General features: G+C 43.4%; 1 protein-coding gene across 1 annotated transcript in view; it reads left to right on the top strand.

Moving 5' to 3' along the window:
• The window catches only part of LOC122793328 (protein RUFY3-like), a gene marked incomplete in the record, with an annotated part of 2,132,439 nt that overhangs the window by 1,178,178 nt on the left and 938,650 nt on the right, over window positions 1–15,611 (top strand).

The raw sequence follows: 15,611 nt of genomic DNA, 5'->3' as shown, positions 1-15,611 counted from the left end.
CAGCAGATCTACAGCACCTGTCATGGAAAACTGCTTTCCTACTGGCAATTACCTCAGCAAGGAGGGTTTCTGAACTTCAGGCCTTAATGGCAGTACAACCCTTCCTAATCTTCCATCAAGATAGGGTGTCCATGAGAACTAATCCTACATTTATGCCTAAGGTGGTATCCAGTGTGTCTTTAAACCAGGCAATCCACCTACCTACCTTCTTCCCCAATCCACAAAACAGAGGGGAAAGAATGCTGCATACCTTGGATGTACATAGACAGCTACGCTACTACCTGGACAGAACCAAAAGTAACAGAAAAACTGACCAGCTTTTTGTAGTCTATGCAACAGGAAGGGAAGGAAAAGCAATTTCCAAACAGACAATCTCCAAATGGATAGGAAATTGTATACGATTCTGTTACTCCTACCATGGAAAACCAATTCCACAGAACATAAGGCCTCATTCTACAAGGGCTACAGCCACTACCACAGCTTTCTTACGAGGAGTGGCAACCAAGGACATTATTGAGGCGGCTACTTGGACCTCCGTGCATACATTTGCCAAGCATTATAATTTACCTCTGTATTCTAGATCCCGAGCAGGGTTTGCCACTGCTGTACTGCAAGGGATCCTAACCACACCATAATTTGTTTCTTCCTCCTCCCCTAGTTGGCTATGGTATTCTACCCATTTGTTATGACTGCAGATGCATCCATGAAGGACATAGTACAGTTTTGTACCTACCATAAATGTAGATGTCCGAACTGGATAGCATCTGCAGTCAGGATTACCCTCCCTCCTTCCCCTCTGTGGTACTCCTAGGGTATTTACCCCCCTAATAGCTAGCTGGGTGGGGGAGTCTCTTATGGTGTATTTGTTTGTATATATGTACATACATGCTTATTTTTTGTGTTTGCCTTCTATCTTTTTGGAAACATTGGCATTTATCCAAAATTTAGCATTCCAAGAGGGCAACTGGCATCTGGGGCAAGAAACACTGAGGAAAATGGCGTCGGCTGATGCCTTTATACCCGAAGACCAGCAGTGATGACGTCGGGTGAAGTGCGACATCAGCCGAAGCCGGACCCAGACTTTGGAATCCGGCCGACCGAAGGGCTGCCTGACGACAGGACAACCCATTTGTTATGACTGCAGATGCTATCCAGTTCGGACATCTACATTTATGGTAGGTACAAAACTGTACTTTTTAAATATAGTATCTGAGGGATACAGATTTAATTTCCACACATTGCCAATCCCAAACGGATGGCCAAACCTGCCCCCAAATCAGTGGCAGAGGCCCAGAAACAAGTACTGTCCCTCATGAACATGGGGACTATTCAACCAGTACCAGAAGAGGAAAAGGGACAAGGTTTCTATTCAAGACTTTTCCTGGTACCCAGAAAAGACAAATCATGGTGTCCAGTTCTGGACGTATCTACTCTAAACACATTTCTGGACATTCCAAAATTCAAGATGCTGACTCTTCAACAGTTATTTCCTATGCTAGGCAAAGATGCCTGGTTGGTAACTCTAGACTTAAAAGAGGCTTACCTGCATATCCCAATCAGGGAATCTTGCAGAAGATGCCTCCACTTCAAAGCAGGCTACTTGCATTACCAGTTCTCTGCACTGCCCTTTGGGTTATCTACTGTGCCCAGGGCCTTCACAAAGTGCCTGGCTCCAGTAATTGCATTTTGCAGGCAAAGAAATATTCAAATATATCCATACCCGGACGATTGTCTAATTCAGGCAGAAAACAAGGACATTCTTCTAAAGCATCTGGCATTTGTAAAAAGGGATCCAACTTGTCTAGGGTACACCATAAACGAAAGGAAATCATAACTGGTACCCCCTCAAAAAATTACATTCCTGGGTGCAAGCTTGAATACAACTGCCCAGATGGCTTACCTTATGCCAGAAAAGCAAATTCATTTGGTAACTTACTTCAAACAGGTGGCCAGAAAAACCCTGCTATCTGCAAGACAAATTCTGCAAGCCTTGGGGTTCATGGCCTCTTGCATTCTTATAATTCCATGTGCATATGAGGAAACTTCAGTAGTACTTAAAAAGTTTATGGAGTCAACATTGTCACAGCCTGGAAACAATGATTCCTATCATAACTTGCCTGCAACTAGAGTTCCTATGGTGGGCAGAGGCCTGCCACCAAAACAAGGGACTGCCATTCACTCCACCCCCCCCCCCCAAACGCTAACAACAGATGCATCAGACTATGCTTGGGGGACTCATCAGGCAGGGAAGTGCATTCAGGGCAAATGGACCCCAAATCAAATGCACCTTCATATCAATCAGAAAGAGATGCTAGCTGTACAGAATGCACTGACAGCCTTCAAGGACTACTTTCATCCAGGACAGTTAATGATAAAGACAGACAACACCACAGTTGCATGGTACATAAACAAGCAGGGGGGTAAACATTCCTACCCCCTTTGCAGACTAGCCATGGCATTGTGCAACATGGCCTTGACCTACCAGATACAGCAACAAGCTCAATTCCTTCCAGGAAAGCTGAATACTCTGGCAGACGAACTAAGCAGAAATCTCATGGACCCACACGAATGGAAACTGGAACCATGGATTTTCAACACTTTGGCATGCAAATGGGGGAGTCCAGACATAGATCTTTTTGTCTCACCCCAGAACTATCAGTTAGACAAATTCTGCACAAGAACTCATCACAAAAAAGACTGGAAAGTGGATGCTGTATCATACAGCTGGAAAAACCTATCAGTTTATGCCTTTCCCCCTCTGCCAATGCTCTCCAAATTTCTACTAAAAGTCAAACAGGACAAACCAAAAATGTTTCTGATTGCTCCAGACTGGCCTTGCCAACACTGGTACCCACTCCTGCGCAATGTGTCACACCTTCCACCGTGGCACCTGCCTCAGACACCTTACTTACTGTCTCAGCAGAACAACCAAATTCTGCACACTCAGCTCCAAACTTTGAATCTTGCAGCATGGCTAATCACCTAAATTCACTCTTAGCATCCCTCAGCAAACCAGTGATGGATGTCATTTTGGAGGTGAGAAGGCCTAGTACTAGAAACTCTTATGCTGACAAATGGAAAAGATTCTGTGCCTGGAATCGGTCACAAGGAATTAGCACAGCATTGCCCAATATTCCTCAGATTTTACAATACTTAACTGAGATGCTTCACAAGGGCCTGTCCTTTTCTTCCATAAAAATCCACGTCTCAACCATTTCAGCTCATTACAACACAGAACCTCCCCTCTTCTCTCATCCTCTGCTAAAGCAGTATCTCAGAGGGGCCAAAAACTTGAGGCCACCCAGGAGAGCTCCAACCCCTGCCTGGGACCTCAATTTTGTATTGGAAAAACTCACTCTCCTTCCTTTCGAGCCAGCTGCTACTGCAGACTTAAAATTTCTCTCCTGGAAAACGGCTTTCCTTTTAGCAGTCACTTCACCTAGAATGATTTCTGAATTACAGGCTCTTATGGCAGTGGAGCCTTTCATTATTTTTCATACGGACAGGTTGTCTGTCAGGACCAATCCATCCTTCATGCCTAAGGTGGTATCCAGTGTGGCACTTAATCAGACCATTCATTTGCCAACTTTCTTTCCCAATCCACAGAACAAGGGGGAACGGATTCTGCATTCATTGGATGTACACAGATAACTTAGATTTTACTTAAACAGGACAAAATCTCTAAGAAAATCAGAACAACTATTGGTGGCATTTGCTGCAGGGGCACCGGGAAAAGCTATTTCAAAGCAGACTATTTCCAAATGGATAAGCCATTGCATTTGTTTCTGCTATATGCACCATGGTAAAACTATCCCCCAGGGGATCAGATCTCATTCCACCAGGGCTGCATCTACTTCTACAGCCTTTCTCAGAGGTGTTCCTACCAGAGACATTCTAGAAGCTTCTACCTGGAGCTCAGTTCATACATTCACCAAACATTACCATTTACCTTTCTTCTCTAAATCCGGAGCTGGCTTTGCACTGCTGTCCTGCAGGGCCTTATAGCTGGTCCTAATGCTGTATAAATCCATCCTCCCAACCATAGCTTTGGGAATCTACCCAAATGTAATGACTGCAACAGTGAAACATGAAGAACATAGTACAGTTGTGTACACTTAACATAAATGTAGATGTTCCAGTGTATTCACTGTTGCAGTCCTGGTTACCCTCCCTCCAGCCCCGTTTTCCTCTTACTATACCTCTACTTTCTTTTACTATGCTTAAAAGCCTTTTGGTGTATTTGTTTGGAGGTATATTTTTTTGTGTTTATTTTTAATTATATATATATATATATATATATATATATATATATATATATATATATATATATATATATATATATATATATTGCTCCCCATTGGGGGGGGCCTGACATCTGGGACAAGAAAAACTGATGTAATTGTGTCGGCTGCATGTTTTATACCCCTGACGACCTGACTTCATGGAAGAAGAGACAGCAAGCGACGCAGGACCTAAGACTTTGTTAATTAAGCCGACTAAGAGCAGGTTGCCAGCAGATTACCCTAATGTGATGACTGCAACAGTGAATACACTCGAACATCTACATTTATGGTAAGTGTACACAACTGTGCTTTTCCTGTTCCTTCCCTTGCTGTGCAACTCTAGCTGAACTTTTGTACTGGTTTCCTATCCAAGGCTCCAAAGTATCTTCATATGGCAACTGATAAGATGTTCCCTGCTCCACTAATTTCTCTTTAATTTGGGAATCCATTGTTCTGTCCTGCTGTGATGTTGTCAAAATTAGATTTTCTGCACTAAATCCTTCACTTCACTTCACAGGTAATCCATAACCTCAGTTTTTATTTCTTTAACTAACCTCAGTTTTTATTTCTTTAACTTTCCCATTACTAATCCTCTTTTCTACTTTTACTTTTTTTCTTATTTTTTGCACTGTAACATTTTCTATAGCCACATGCCTTTGCCTGTATTTCTCATCAAATACCTTTGGTGCTTCTCTTTTTGTATTGATTGTGTTGTGCTTTCTCTTTTGCATGAATATTACACCATATTAAATCTCTTTCCCATGTCCATATTTCTTCTTCAGGTGTCTCCTGCTCCTCCATTTTCTTCTTACATGGGGGACTCGTTGTTCCATCATGTGATATAGCCAGTTTTAGAAATTTTGCACTAAATCCTTCATTTCACAGGTATTCCATAATTTCAGCTTCTATTTTTTTTAACTTCTGCTGTACTAATCTTCTTTTCTACATTCCCCATTTTATGATCTTATTTTTTGTTTCCTGTAATTTTCCATATCTGAATGCCTTTCCCTGTATTTCTCTTTGAATATCTTTGGGGCTGCTTTTTTTGTATTGATTAATTTGGCTTTTTTCCTTTACATAAATATTGCACCATATCAGATCTTTCTTTCCTACGTCCGTATTTCTTTTTTATACTTTTCAAAAATCTGTAGATTTTTCTTTATATTTTTTTCACTTCCTTGATTGCCTCATTTTTTTCAAATGGACCAAGGTTTCTTGGTCTATCTAATGCATCTGATGTTGTTGATTTTCATTCCATTCAAAACTGATGGGTTTGGTTCCGAGCCCTCAGAACCGAGTCGGGCTTATACCAGATCTCGGGCCAGCCAAAAACTCACGGGCTAAACATTTACCCACAGCCCCCTTCTCTCTGTTACCTGATCTCGTTTGCCACATTGTCGTAAAGCCCCATTCAAACCAGCTCTCAGCTAAGTCTCTAATATTTTTTGGAATATTCTGATTTTTTGATATTGCTGTTAGACCCAAAGAGTTTAATTTGTTTCTACATAGTGTGTTACCTCTTTATCTGTGTATCACTAAGTTCTAATTCCCCTTTTTCCTGTCAGTTACCTGCTGGTAATCTTCATACCATCGCTGGAACTCTCTCTCTTCCTACCCACTGTGGTATATCTTCTTATCATCGTTGGTAGTTTTTTCTCTCTCCTTGTACTATAGTTGTATGCTTAGTTGGTGTTTCTCGTGTTTTTTGTTGAATTTATTGGTGTTAACATGTCTGATAAAAAGGGCACTTCGGGGTTCAAGCAATGCCTGAAGTGTGGTAGGAAAATGCCTAATAGTGATCTCCATGATGACTGTGTTTATTGTTTGGGTGTGCTTCACTCTTGGTACAACCCCTTTGTTCCTTCTGTGTGTGATTTAGTTCTTGTATCATGAGTGAATGTAAGAACAAATTGATTTTGAAGGACCTTCTTGAATCGCCCTTCTCAGAAGCGCTGTCCATGTTGGAGGGTTCATCCCCTTCAAAGAAAGAGAAAAAGAGGCCCCACTCCATTCCCTCCTCACCTTCTGGTGAGAAGGAAAGACTGCCAAAATCGAAGATGCCAAAACTTTCTGCACCAGAGCAGAAGTCTTCGTCTACAGTATTGTCTTTCGTACCATCTATTTCTCTAGCATCAATGCTGACTCCCTTGGCACCGACAACATCTGTGGCATAGATTGTGACTGATACAAAAATCTTGACCTCGACACCGATTACAACTCTGAGCCCTTCGATGGCTCTGATAACTCAGTCCGACACTGCTACTCCTTTCATCTCAAAAATGGTGACGGTGGTGCGTTTTGACACACAAACTTAGACCAGATACTCCCCTATCTGTGGACCCCTTCTTGGGATAGGTTTACAGTCCCTTCTTAGAGCATCCAGAGTCCCCCTTGGGGATAGCCACTAGATATACCAGGATCCTTTCTGAAGTCAACGTGGTGCACCTTGTGGACCAGCTGCTGAAGGCCAGGGGGATTCCTTCTGATTCTAAACCCCAGTCCCTTCTAGAACTTGGGTTTTCTGCTTCACAGACTCCATTTTACTCTCCTCCTCCCTCCTTCTTGCAGGTTCCAAAGCCCTCAGCACCAGCACCTGTCTTGGCACCCTCGGCTTCAGTGCCGATAGTAGACCTCACTTCAGCCCCGGAGTCGACCCTTTGATCTTTGGTTCCATTGGAACCGGGTCTTCCTCAGGCTCGAGATTTGGCTGTTGTTTCCTTGGTTCCGAGTTCAGCGCCGGCTTTTTCTATGGTGCCATCCATGGCTCTGGGAACCCTGTCAGTACCTATCCAGCTTGAGGCTCCATCCGTGGGAGTGGGCTTAACAGAGTTGGGTGTGACCCCAGTTCTGAGGTTGTCCTTCCCGGTTCTGGGCTCCCATCCCTCTTCAGGCGGCCCTGCTTTCCAGGCGATGGAGAGGGCTCTTGCCTCCATGAGCAAGCCTTTGGCATCAGAATCCTCATGTCATCCCCCTGTGCTGCAGCTGTCACAAGCCACCATCCCAGATCGAGCACAGGAGCCATAGGAGACCCTATTGCAGGGTTCCCCTTCTTCCGGGTCCTCCTCAGAAACTCCCACTGAAGAGGTTCCTAGGAGGAAATCATGCAAGAGGAAGCACTTGGACTCCCCTGAGGAGTCCCTTACTGAGGATATGGATTACGATGAAGTGGAATGGTCCCCACGATCACCCCCTGATGATGTTTCCTTTGGAGACATCCTGAGATCTTGAAACAGAGGAGTGATTATAAGTCCAAAAACCCTTCCTCAGAGGAATCTGTTTTCCTGCAGGCCTTCCATGCTCGACCATCTACCTCCTGAGTGACCCTGCTAATACTAAAAATATAAAGGTGTGCTGAGTACCACAGTCAGATACATGCTTAGCTAGTGCATTTGTAGATTTATTGTTGTGTACAAATGCAGTAGCTAAGCATGTATCTGACTGTGGTGCTCAACACACCTTTAAGTTTTTAGTATTACAAAAAATTAATGAAAGCCTTAGAGAAGGACACATTTGTAATGAGATTGAATGTATAGAGCTAAGGTGGATAGTTGATTTTAAGGCTTATGCTCCACCTGGTTTGAATAGCGCTGTTTCTTTAAAGCCTATTTTAAGGAAAAGGGGCTTGCCCCACTGATTTTTTATTGCAAGTTTTTATTGGCTGCTTTATATATTTAAACTGAGAATGTATTTTTAGTTTTTATTAAGGTCTGAAGAAGAGGGTAACCTCGAAAGCGCTCACCTTTTATTGGAATAAAATGTGTTTCACTCTACAGGAAGTATGCCTTTTACTTTACAATTTATTCGTGTTTTGGGTTTGTTGGTTCCAACACTTTCTTACTTTTTGATATGGTTGAAGCATTCCCCAAGAGACCAGACAAGATCCTCTCTCCTCCTGAAGAACTTCCTCATTGGTCCAAGGGTTTACCAGTAGATGCTATGATGGTGGCAGCAGCCACTAAGAAAGAGCTTGCTGAGGAGAGCCATACTATTCATCCACCTAACAAGGAGTCCCGAGCAGTGGACAGACTGAGGAAGCGATTTTTTGCTTCATCGACCTTTGCTATTCATTCTTTGAACTATCTGGCACATTTCACCAGACTCCAGAGAGACCTCCTCTCCGAACTCTCTGGTACTCTGTCAGGAAAGTTGTCTGGTGAGGTTACTGACAAGGTAGCCTCACAGCAAGTGACCTTAGAATTGATTTTAACTTGTCTATGAGGTTGATTTCATACGCAACCAAAGGGGTGGCTAGAGCTGTGGGTTCAGGCATAGTTATGAGACGTCACGCATGGATGTGCCTGTGTGATGTCACGGATCCTTTTAAACCTTCCTTCCTTAATGCTCCAGTGGAAGTGTCTTCCCTGTTTGGCCCCAAAGTGAAGGACACGTTGACCAGGTATGAGCAGGACGGCCAGGTGTGAGCAGGATGGCAACACCCTGTCTGCTGTTGGTGTACGTTTCTCTACTCCTCAGCACCCATTCTCCAGGAACCAGAGACGTGGGAAATTGTGGCACAAAAAGTCTCGGGGTTCTTTTTGTGATATATGTGGCGAGTTCACCCCCAAAGGCAGAAGGGCAACTCTTCCAGAAGATGCCCCTACAGAGGCAGAGGGGGTCTGCATAATCAGGGTTCCAGGGATTCCTTCTCTGGGCAGCCCTATCATCTCTCCTGAAGAGCAACCAGATTGCTTTCCTCTCAAAGCAGTCGGGGGACACCTTTCTGCACCCCACTGCATGTCTATCTATTACCACCGATTTTTGGGTGCTGAAGGTAATAACCAGAGGTTACCTAATCCCCTGCGACTCCTACCCAAAACCTCCAAAGCGAATCTTGGACGTCCCGCCCAGTCTAAGGGAAGAGGCAGCTCTTCAAATAGTACAGCTGTACTTAAAAAGAGTCACCCAGAAAGTCCCACCAGACCAGATAGGATCCGGATTTTACTCAAGGTTCTTTTTGGTGCCAAAAGAGACAGGGGACTGTAGGCCAATTTTGGACCTCAGCTGTTTAAACAAGTTCGCCAGCCAGAAAAAATTCTGGATGGTCACGGTTCAGTCCATTCTCCCGTTCCTGGAGGAAGGAGATTGGCTGTGGTCGGTAGACCTTTGAGATGAGTATTACCACATCAAAATGGACAAACACTCCAGAAGGTTCGTTCCCTTCCAGCTGGGAGCCCATTATTACCAATTCCGTGCTCTGCCCTTCGGACTTTCTACGGCCCCCAGTGTGTTCAAATGCATGGCAGCAGTGACAGCTCACTTGAGACTGCAAGGATTCTGGGTATTTTCATATCTGGACAATTGGTTCCTCACCGCCACCACCAAGTACTGGTAACAGCCTTGCATTACACCCTATCTCTAGCACATTGCCTGGTAATATCCATAAACTGGGAAAAGTCCAATGCAACTCCAACCCAGACCCTGGAGTTTATAGGGGTAACGTTCAGTACCCACTCTTGCTTGATTTCCCTCCCAGATCACAGGCTTCAAAGACTAAGGATACAGCTCCGAGTGATACTCTGCCACAGATTAGTCCCGACTTGACAAGTTCTGCAGTTACTAGGGTCGATGCAGCATCTATGTCTATAGTCCCCGTAGCAAAATATCACATGAGACTCCTACGGTGGCTTCTGTTGAATCAATGGTACCCGAACTGTCAACCGTTGTCTTACCAGATTCGTATCACAGATTGGTGCAAACTGGATCTTTCTTGATGGATGAAGCCAGACACAGCACTTTAGAGCCAGCCTTTTCATTCCCCTCACCTCAGTGCCATTGTGACCATGGACGCTTCTCTGATAGGGTGGGAGGGTCATTATCAGGGAATGACTGTCCAAGGCACATGGTCCGATCTAGAGGCCGATCTGCACATAAATGTTCTACAGTTGAGGGCAGAGCTTTTAGCATTGCAAGCATTTCAGACTGCCCTTCATTTGGGAACAGTTGCTATCCAATCGGACAAGTCATTAGTTTGGTACATCAACAAACAAGGATTAAACAAGTCCTATCCCCTCTGTCAAGAAGCCATGAGAGTGTGGCAATGGGTGATAGCTTCCAACTGCTTTCTGATAGCAATGCATATCCCGGGAATTTCCAGTGTGATTGCAGACAAGTTGAGCAGGTGCATTCTCCTGCCTCATGAGTGGTCCCTCAATCCCAACATAGTGGCGAAGATCTTCAGCTGTTGGGACCAGCCTTGCTGCGACTTATTCGCCTCCCTGTCCAACCACAAGTGCAGCAATTACTATGCCCTAATCCCCCCCCACAGGGGGAGCCCCCGAGGGACGTACTTATCCACGATTGGCTCACGGCACTTCTTTATGCTTATCCTGCCATTCCTCTGATTCCTCTAGTTTTGAAGAAAGCCCTCCGGTTGAAAAGCAAAATGATCCTCATGGCCCCTTTTTGGCCTTGACAGGTGTGGTTCCCCTTTCTCTGGCCTCATCTCCTTTGCAGTCTGTGGATCTTGGATCCCGTTCCAGATCTAATATCTCACCCTGAATGGCTGAGTCACCCGAACCTTTTCAGCCTCAAACTCGCAGCATGGTTTCTCCACTTCCAAAGATTGCCAGGCATTGTAATCTTTCCTCTCCTGTACATGATATTATTCTGGCTTTGCATAAACCATCCACCAGAAAGCTTTACGCTGACAAATGGAAAAGATTTGCGATTTGGTCTAGACAAAGAGAATTGGATCCCCTTTCTGCTCCCATCTCTGCAGTACTCCAGTATCTATCCAAATTCTTTGATGAGGGCGCCACACCTTTAACTATTTTTATCCATTTAAATGCCATTTAGAATTTTAATAATGGTTTCAGGGATGCCTCTCTAATTTCACATCATCTGAGCAAAACCTTTTTGAAAGTAATCTATCATTTGAGACCCCCCCACTTAAGCAGCCCACTGAACCCTGGAGTCTCACACTTAACTTGCAATCCTTGACATGGTCTCCCTTCCAGCTGGCAGCCATGTGTGACATCAGGTTTTGCTCCTGGAAATCCCTTTTTCTAGTGGCTATTATTTTGGCTAGACACATTTCCGAACTACAAGCCCTTTGTGTCAAGTGTTCTTATCTGATTTTTCATAAGGACAGAGTATCACTTCAAACCAGTCCTTCCTTTCTACCTAAAATAATTTATGAGCTCTCCATTAATCAAACTATTGATTTGCCTGTGTTTTTCCCAACTTTTTCCAGCAAGGGAGAGAATTGTTTACATTTATTGGATGTTCACAGACAATTGAGGTTTTATCTGGACAGGACAAAAGCAATCAGGAAATCTGACCAATTATTTATTTCTTTTTCTGATCCAAAAATGGGAAAGACTGTCTCTAAAGTGAATCTATCCAAATGGTTTAGAGACTGTATAATCTTCATTTATAAGCTAGAAAGGAAATCTGTCCCGCCAAATATCAGGGCTCACTCTACCAGATCAATGGCAATTTCTGTGGCGTTCCACTCCAGAGCTTCATTGAACGACATCTGTGCAGCAGCTACATGGGCTTCCCCCCTTACCTTTATCACTCATTACAAATTGGATCTGGTCTTTAGGGGAAGGGCATCCTTTGGTTCACTGGTGGCAGAAATGTTCTTCCTTCGGCCCACCCATGGATATAAGGTAGCTGGGGACTCTGTCCCATCAGTGATGAATGGAATGAAGGTTAACCACATCAGGTAAAGAAGTTATGTCTTACCATAACACTCCATCTATGTTGTTGATCTTTATCTATTCATCACATCCCACCCTCCTTCCCCCTCCTAGAGGCTCCTGGGGGATCTTTGAGTCCTTTTCCTGGGCTAAGGTTTTTGCTCGGAGGCAGCCTCTGCTTTACTTGCTAGGGCAAACTCGATCTGAGGTAACAGGGAGAAGAGAATTATGGGTAAATGCTTAGCTCCAGAGTTTTTGGATGGTGCAAGCTTTAGTATAAGACCGACTCAGTTCCGAGGGCTCGGAACCAAACCCATCAGTGATGAATGGATGAAGATCAACAACACAGATGGAACGTTATGGTAACATAACTTATTTTTTTCATAAATCTGTTGCATTAATGAACCCACATTTTTATCTTAAGCTTCTGAGAGTTTTTCTTGTGCAAGTGTTTTTCTTTCCTCTAATTTCTCTCTTAATCCTTTTGTGTATCTTCTGTCTGGAAATTCTGGGCTTTTCTCATAATAGTAATAATACATAATTTCTTTCTTATCCACAATAGTCCACTCTGTTGTCTTTATAGCTGTTTTGTGGCCTATCAATTTTTGTGTACTACTACTTCCTTTTAGAAGGGGGAGGGCGTGCTTCCTCCGTGGCCTGACTCCATTGTAGGAATGTTTCTGTGTCTTGAGGATTCTGTACTGTCATTTTTTCCAGTCTTGGCACCAGTGCACTTACCAGGATTGGGCACTTTTTTTCCTGGGTCTTGTGCACCCAGCTATCTTTTTATTTTTAACCTACTACTATCCATGATAATATGCTCTATAAAATACAGCCTATAGATCAGTGTTGTCTTGGTAACATTTTGTGAAAAACGAGTCCACCTCATGAAGGTACTCACCAAGACTTGAGGGTGAATTCAGTTCCAGCAAAACTATTCTCCTTTACTTTGCTGACATCTCTCTCCGTACAGACCCTGTTGGAGTAAGGTGATGGTTAGGAAATGTTTATAGGTAATTGCTACACAATTTCCATGCTTGTTTTATCTAAGTATATTGTATCCTGAGGGGGCAATCTCATTATCCTTTATTTCTTTTTTTAACCAGGTTTTCATAGCTATGACTACATAAGGAATGTATGTGGCAAGGTAGGTATGTATGCCATGGACTTTATTGCACATACTTCTTAGGTTCATATTTAGTAAGGTGAGTTTGGGTTCTGATTTTTGTTGAGGGGTGTTAGTTGACTGGTTTATTTTGGGGTTGGAAGTGATGGTTTTATGAACAGTGGCACCAGGGTTGTGGTGAATATCTACACCAATTTTTTGAATTGATATTTTATAAAGCAAAGAGTGTAGCCAGTTATGTTTTCCTTTTGTTTTGGTATTTGATCATAAATTTAGTTGTTTAGTTTTGAGATCGTTACAGCAGTGGTGGTGCTGTGGTAGCATTGTCGCCTCACAGTTAGACTTTGCCCGTTCGATTCTCAGTTAGAGCGTCCTCTGTGTGGCGACATGCGTGAATGGGCATTCCTTCATTGAAGGCTGTACGTTAGGCCCGGCAAGCCAGCACATAAAAATCTACTGCCAATCATTAGCGGACTAGAGTTCCGCTGTGGCGACCCCTAACCGGGAAAAGCCGAAAGACACAAACAAACATAGATAAATACATCAGCTGTGGTTTATTTGTAGAGATAAGGTGTTATGGAGAAAGGCAGGCTGGGTAGATGTTGATATTCTTTGTGAGAACTGGTTGAAGTCCTAAGTATTTGAAAGATGTGCATTTGATAATTGGTGATTGGTGAAGGCTAGCAGAGTGAAGAAGAGCAGTAAAATAGTCTGGGTTACAGGTATTGTATTTAACCTGAGTTTTATCTTTGTTGCAAATTAGAATTAGAAAATTTTAGGAGGGGTACTGGTTTGGTTGTAAAGATGTAATGTGATAGTTTTTTTTTTTTTTTTTAACTGGGCTCAACTTGCTGCCAGTATTTAGTATTGATCTGGCTAACGTTTTGTCCCCTGACTTTGTGGACTACAATATGGTGATTCCCCCCACACACACATTCATCATCTACTCCTTGTGCACCTAGAAAACATAGAAATATGCCTAAGCCTTGAGCAGGCTGTCAGACCACTCACATTCCTTTGACTTCAGGTCTCCTGGTTTGGTGTTAGTAACACAAGGGTCAGACATGTCCTGTGGGGCTGTATCGCTGCTTGTTTCAAGTAAGGGAGAACCAAACTCTCTAGGTGCAGGGGAAGTTATGGGTGCAGAATGTGTTCCCAGTGTTATGTCCCCTTCCCCAGGCATTCTTCCACTAGTGTAGTGCATGCAAAAAAAGAGACCCAAGACCACAACGTTGCAGGGCAACAGTCTCTGACTGTGTTTCCACCTTACCTGACATGGTGGCTATGTATAGATCCATTGTTCATGCAGTTGATTACAAGCTGCAAAACCAGGTTATGAGTAACACTAATGATCCAGTCCCCGTTCAACCACCCAAAAGTCCTGATTTTGAAGGGGACTCTGCGGTTTTGGCTGCCAGGGTATGATCAGTCAATTTCTTCTGAGGATGTGCAGATTTAGAAATCCAAACAGAGATTTTCTTTTTCCCAAATGGTGGCTAGGTTTAAAGATGTATTCAACTGGGAGCAATATTCAGCTGCCAACAAGATCAGTAGGGTATATGATCATTTGGAGGATAAGACCCATTGATACCAACATTGGAGGATGTTTTTAAGAAAGCTTGTAACTCTCCTCTGCTGAGTGAGTTTCTGCTTAAAAAAGTATTTCAGAAATTCAGTGTGTGTTTGACCATACCTGGAATTCATACACCCATGTCTGCAGACCCTGCGTTTGTCCCCAACAACCTCTTCCAGTATAAAGAATATCTCTTCTTCAAACCCAATCCCATCAGATACGCCTGGCAAGTGACTAGAATATCAGGGAAAGCAGCTGGTACAGTCTGTTATGGTAGCTGTTAGAGTGTTTACCAGTGTTTATGTGGAACTTTGTGTTGAAGTATGTGTGTAGTTTAGATGAGTTCACTCCATTGTTACCTGCTGAGAAAAAAAGTCTGCACCAAAGATATCGTTTCCAATGTTTCTATAGTGTCTAAGCATGCTTTAAAGAGTGCCTTGGAAGGGGCCAATACTGTTTCTAGAAATGCAGCGATATTGGTGGTATTAAGGAGTTATACTTGGTTGCACAGCCAAGACTTTTCTGACGAGTTAAAAAATGAGATTATGAATGCTACACTTGAGTGATTGTGTGTTTGTTACAGCCGCTGTTCAGATCCTTAAACACTGGAATGACAGAGGTAAACCAATATAAGGTGTTGAAAATGTTCCACATTCAGACGTTTTCCTCTATTAAGCAGAATCATTTTTGGTGGCCCAAACAAACTGAAGTCCCAGCTGAATAAAAAACAAGGCATCAAAAGGAAACGGCAGTTCGAGAACTCCACAAACCTAACAAGAGGGGTTCCTTTCTGAAAACGGATAGTCCCCCTTCCAGACTATGACTGTGCATTGCGTGTCTTTCTCTAGACCTTCTCTGGGTGATGCATCTTAAAAGTAAGCTCACAACAAGGTAACCTGGAAGTGGCAGTGGAAGGAAGATCTGCTTCTGCTCAGTTGTGTTCCCCCCCTCACCCTCTGGACCAGACTGTCATTCCTTCTTTTACT

This window comes from Protopterus annectens, chromosome 2.part0, assembly GCF_019279795.1.
Source record: "Protopterus annectens isolate FY-2018-M chromosome 2.part0, PAN1.0, whole genome shotgun sequence".
NCBI classification, from domain to species: Eukaryota; Metazoa; Chordata; order Ceratodontiformes; family Protopteridae; genus Protopterus; species Protopterus annectens.
The sequence above is the reverse complement of the archived record's forward strand: the minus strand, read 5'-3'. Positions and strand labels throughout refer to the sequence as shown.